The 5,930-nt window shown below is 35.4% G+C and overlaps 1 long non-coding RNA gene across 1 annotated transcript; it reads right to left on the bottom strand.

Moving 5' to 3' along the window:
* Window positions 1-774: 774 nt before the first annotated feature.
* LOC127738429 (uncharacterized) lies at window positions 775-5,689 on the bottom strand. Its single transcript, XR_008000041.1, has 2 exons — window positions 5,535-5,689; window positions 775-1,802 (listed from the first exon to the last, which is right to left on the bottom strand). It is a non-coding gene; the product is annotated as an uncharacterized LOC127738429 (long non-coding RNA).
* Window positions 5,690-5,930: the final 241 nt, after the last annotated feature.

Below are 5,930 nucleotides of genomic sequence, written 5' to 3'. Positions count from 1 at the left end.
TCTTTTCACAAGTCCAGTTACAGATAGACATCAGAGTGAAAACAATTGGAGTAGCTCGAAATCCAAATGGTGTAAGACAAGTTACATCGACAAGGTAAACAGTTTCTGGTATGCATCCATTCATCACTGGTCACAAGATTATAAAGTTTTATCCAGTAGTTACGGTCAAAGCCAGGGACAACTTATGTCATTCTGACATTGTAATTGGTCTTTACGTTGTCATATCGAATAAGTTGAGAAACCGAAACACTTATTGTTTTGCTCACACATTTTTGTCAATATAATGGAATTCTATATGACTATCATACAAGTGAGAGGTTTAGCTAGCTATAAAAACAGGTTTAATCCACCATTTTCTACATAAGCAAATGCCTGTACCAAGTCAGGAATATCACAGTTGTTTTCCATTCGTTTGATGTGTTTGAGCTTTTGATTTTGTCATTTGATAAGGGACTTTCCGTTTTGAATTTTCCTTGGAGATCGTTATTTTTGTTATTTTACTTTTTTTCTGTTATGATGATAACGACCGAAAATCTTGTAAAGTTTCCGGTCGTTCTTCCTCATAACCTTGCTGGAGTAGTCTTTTTATAATAACCTGAAAAATGAAATCCTTATTTTAGGAACCAGCATCAGGAAATATTATGTAAACTGATATGACAAACGCCATTAAAGCTAATACAGATGTTATACTTCCACGTGTGAATGGGAAGCTGACAACAGGAGGACTTTACCAAAGGCATGTAATTGAAAGTCCTGATGTTCTAAGACCAGTCAACTTTTACATTTATTCTACAAAGTGAACAGCTAAAATTTTAGAAGTGAAATCATCTGATCAGCAGAGAACATAATACAACAATGCAAAAGATTAAAAATGGCATGATACATAGTTCAAAGTATAGATCGAAATTCTATGAAAAGATACAAATATTGAAAAAAAACAGCTTCATGTCGTCAAAAGGACGCAATATGTTACAAGTAAAATGCCAATAGATTAAAAAATATAAATATACAATTATCTGGCAGTTTTAAACTGTATTTTTTTCAATATTCAATTTATCTGCACCTACAAAACCTCGGTACAGTTTCAAAAAAATATCTGATTTTACATCAATTGCTAACAATAAAATAATCCCAACACAAAACAAGTAACAATAAAATTGAAGTTATTAAACAATAGAATCAAATGAGGCATGTACATTTCTTTTACATCTATATCGACCAATCAAATTTGAATTATGTCTATAGCAGTGTAATCAAAGTAGCCATTGTTCTGGTTTTGTAAAACATCCCGATAATCATAGTACCATTGTGTTTCAATACAATAGCACAATACAGAAACATCTTTTATTATGAATTGTTGAACAAAAGGCTGCCTCTGTCCAATACATATTAATTTCAATGGAGAATGAGATATAGCGATTGATAGGGCTTCAATTAATAACATATTGTTTTCTTCATTGTGTTACTGCCGGAAAAGAATTAACGGTAATATGCAGCAAATAATACGATAGAAATCATTGGGTGCTTTATGTCCGTACAATAGAGTAAAGAATTAAATAAAGGACACAATGCCATACTATAGGCAAAAATGACAGTTGGTGGTCACGAAATGAAAGGCTGCTGTTATGCCTCTATAATGGTATCGTATTTGTTAAACATAAAGAGTTAAAACAAGGAAATACTTTTGTTGTTTTAGCTGCTGGAAGAAAAGAAGTTGAATAGTTTCATGTCTGTTGTTAAAACTGTCTGCAGGTATTCCAATCTCAGTTCCTGTCATTGACTTCCACGGTACTTTCCATTTTCTGAGAGAAAGAAAATGCCCATGTTAATAAGTGAAAGTCACGTTTGGGTTCTATTTATTAGTAGTTGTTTTAAAACTTAAGTTCAGCGCTACACGAAAATCTAAATCTCTATTGAAATCATTCACTCATAATCTGAAGTCGGACGATGAAAGGCCTAATGACATAGGTAATGATGAAACTTATTTTATGTACTATCAAAGATCTTATTGTGGTCTTTCGATGTATTTTCGTTGTTTTTGTTATGTTGTTGTCTCTAACATTTACTTCACATCTTCATATTCATGTGAATTTGCCCTCAACAGATAGTTTTCTTTGAGCATGTTTTCACAGGTTTTTATCACTTTTTAAGGTATTGTTTTCCATGTAGATCTGTTTTTGTCTTCTGTAATACCGATAATACGGCTAAAAGTGGCGTTTGATACTTCTGTAATACCTATAATACGGCTAAAAGTGGTGTTTGATACTTCTGTAATACCGATAATACGACTAAAAGTGGCGTTTGATACTTCTGTAATACCGATAATACGGCTAAAAGTGGCGTTTGATACTTCTGTAATACAGATAATACGGCTAAAAGTGGTGTTTGATACTTCTGTAATACCGATAATACGGCTAAAAGTGGCGTTTGATACTTCTGTAATACAGACAATACGGCTAAAAGTGGCGTTTGATACTCACATCTTGAAAGGAAATTCTAATACGTAGCAGTGCCTCTGTTGGTCCATACCATTTTTGTGACTGGTTATTTTTTTCATTTATGGGGTCGAACCTTATATTGTCATGATACTAGAATGATTACACACTATCTGTAGATATGAAGGTTTTATAACTTTAAATTTGAATGAAGTAATGGTCCATAATTGGACCAGTATGAAAATGTGGCTAGTCATATTTGAATTATTCCTTTTAATTCTTTTATTTCAGGAGTTGATCCTTCCCGAATGTGTTTTCGTTATCGGAAGATTTGTAGTCAGGCAGGAACATGTGTCAGATTCTTGAAATTAAACAAGGGTCCCACAGATTTTTAATCGAGAATTAGATATAATTAGATAAACTTTTTGGTAGAATTTCACTTACATTTTTGTTTCAATGATTCCAAATCTATAGATATAGGATGAGGAATTCAATGCCAATCGAAAGAAAGTTTTTTACAGCCTAATCTTCTGAAAAAAACATCCTATAATACAATATATAAAGTTCCATCATTAATATGATGATAGTCGAGACTATTGGTAAAGCAAATCATCAGGTAATGGGAAGCCCTTTAGGTACTAACTTAGTGTTCATTTTATTTTACTGACATGTAATGTTATGATAAAGATTTATCTAAAGTTGATGAAGAAATTGATGATGATCGAGAGCTGTTGGTTCGCACTGGAATAATCTTCATCTACCGGAAAAGAAAAAAGGTATTCAAATGTTGATTAAACATAACCTATATCCTAAATATAAAGGTACGATTTAGTAACAGTAACGCATAATATGGGCAATATATAGATATATACAAGTTATTATTACTAATTAATTGCTAACAAATCACTTTCTGGATTTAATTTCATCAGAAACGCTCATAGTCAAAATATCGGAAGTCAAATAAAATAAGTATTCTGAGGGAATTGCATATGCAATTCATTTGACCTCTTACGGCTGTAACGTTTGCTTCAGGTGCGTTTTCACTTATATACTCTGCAAAAAATAAAGAAACGCATAATGGATTTTTAAGAATTTTAATAAATAAATTTTGAATGGAAATTTTACAATTACTATTAACGATATTCACTCAAAACGTGTTTGATTGAGAAGAGGACAGTCAATTCCTTCGAGGTTGATGAATAAAAGTCAATTTATCACAATTAGAGTTACTTCCGGTGCCATTAAAGTGAGTACCGTGTAAGACCACCATTCGCTGCTAAGACTATTACGCATCTCCTCGGCATATAGATGCTATCAATGTTTTAATGTTGTTGCGTGGAATTGCTCGCCATTCCTGTGGCAACATTTGTCGGAGCTGATCAAGGGTCTGAGGCGTGGGTTGACGCTGGCGCACACGTTTATCCAGTGGGTCCCATAGATGCTCGATAGGATTCAAGTCCGGTGATTTGGAAGGCCAAGGTAGCACATTGATGTAATTCTGCTCAAGGTAGTCCATTGTTAAACGCGCGGTGTGAGGCCTAGCATTGTCCTGCTGGAATAAATCCCTCTGTCGGTCAATAACATGCATAAGGTGAGGTTTGAGAAATTCGTCTCTGTACCTTTGAGCCGTTAAATTACCCGGAACATGTACCAATTCCGTTTTACGGTCATTAGAGGTAGCCACTCATCGAAGCTGTCCACTTCTTGGAAAAATGAGGAAGCAAAACGTTAATTCATGTGGCGGTAGACACGGAGTTCTTCCATCACGTTTCTGAAGCATAAAACGGGACTCGTCACTGAACCAGATTCTGCGCCAGTTGCGGAATGTCCTGCCCCTCAATCTGTTGCACCATCGAACTCTATTCCGTCTGTGTAACGGCCTCAAAACGGGTCCAAAATACGGCCTCCAGGGTCTAATGCCATAATGTCGCAGTCGATTGCGGACTTGTTTGTGAGCTGATTCTTCTCAATCCTGGTATCCCAACTGCAGTGGCTTTTGTGGCAACGGTTCGATTCAGTACATGAAATACCCGGATGTAGCGATCTTGTTCGGGAGTCGTTAGGCGAGGTCGTCCACTCCTCGGGCGGTCCTTAGTACAGCCAGTCTGCTGGCATCTGTTCCAAAGTCGCGAAATTGTGCTCTGATTAACATTTTCAGTTCTTGCTACTTCACTTTGGGACACTCCGGCCTGGAGACGGCCGATGACGATATTTCAAATAGCAGGGTCCAAACTTGGCATGGCAGCGTTTTAACGTTGTGATGAATTAAATCTTCAAACTTGCTTCTTAAATGCGCAAAAGTGTAACAGTTGAGTTGACCATAAAATTCTCGTGAAAAACGTTAGCAAAATTTCGCGGCGAAAAAGGTCATATGCACTTTAGCGAGTCGCAAATTCATGTGGCAGAGAGCCAAATCAAAAGAACGGGCATTTTAAGTTAAAAACTTACCTGTAATAAATTCGGTGATGCAATTGAACGTTTCATTTTACCTTGTAAAATTATATATTTTGCATTTTGAAAAACTCATCCGAGCTATGGGTTTCTTTTTTTAACAGTATATATGGTACACGCATATTAGTGAGGGGGGTAGGAGGGGTCCTGATCCCGAAATCCCGGGCTTAAAAACATGGAATCCCGAGGTCCCGAATTTAAAAAAATTTAAATCCCGACATCCCGAAATTCGAAAAAAGAATTCCCGGATCCCGAAAGGATCAATCCCGAAATCCCGAGCTTAAAAACACCCGAGTCCCGATAAAGGTCCTACCACCCCCCCCCCCTTAAGTTGCTACCGATGTAATTTGCAATTTCCAATTATGTAATAACTGGAACAAATAACATTTAACCTGGAATTTACCATGTCAACAGAAGAAAGAAATCAACTATATATGGATATAAACTTTATTTGGTGATAACCTGCAACATAAAATATTATTGACTTTATGAACATTAATTTGAACTGCACATATTGTAACATTTGCATCTTTTAACTTTATCCATTTTGTTTTGCAAGTGCCCCCTTCCACTTGTTTACCAAACTCGTTTCACTTGATAACATATTTTTTAAAGATCGTAAGGTGTCTGGCATAAATATTCATATACCTGAAATTATATTTCAACCCATTATAAGTCCTGAAAGTGTCTAAGTAAGGAAATATTTAAGATTTTACTATCGGTCAAAACCATGTTTCTCGTTTCCCTGTGAAGAGCCATTTTACTGATCATGTGACCGCAGTAGGAAATATTTTTGTCGTTGTAACGTTATACTTTAAATATCAAAAAGTAGTCTTTAAGAGTAAGAAAGAAGGCATTGTATTAATAATTTTATTAAAGCTTCAATGTTTATACCTGTAAAAGAATAGTTTATAGGAATTATATTGTTAACCAGTTTACCGCTGGAATTTAATATAAGTACTCCCGTCGTCTGCTAGTACTACGCACTGCTAGAACTTGGAAACAAGTCTAGTTACAAAGTTTTAAGCCTCTAACTATAAAGTT

Source organism: Mytilus californianus, unplaced genomic scaffold, assembly GCF_021869535.1.
Source record: "Mytilus californianus isolate M0D057914Y unplaced genomic scaffold, xbMytCali1.0.p SCAF_4, whole genome shotgun sequence".
Taxonomy (NCBI): Eukaryota; Metazoa; Mollusca; class Bivalvia; order Mytilida; family Mytilidae; genus Mytilus; species Mytilus californianus.
This window is presented reverse-complemented; position numbering and strand designations above follow the sequence as displayed.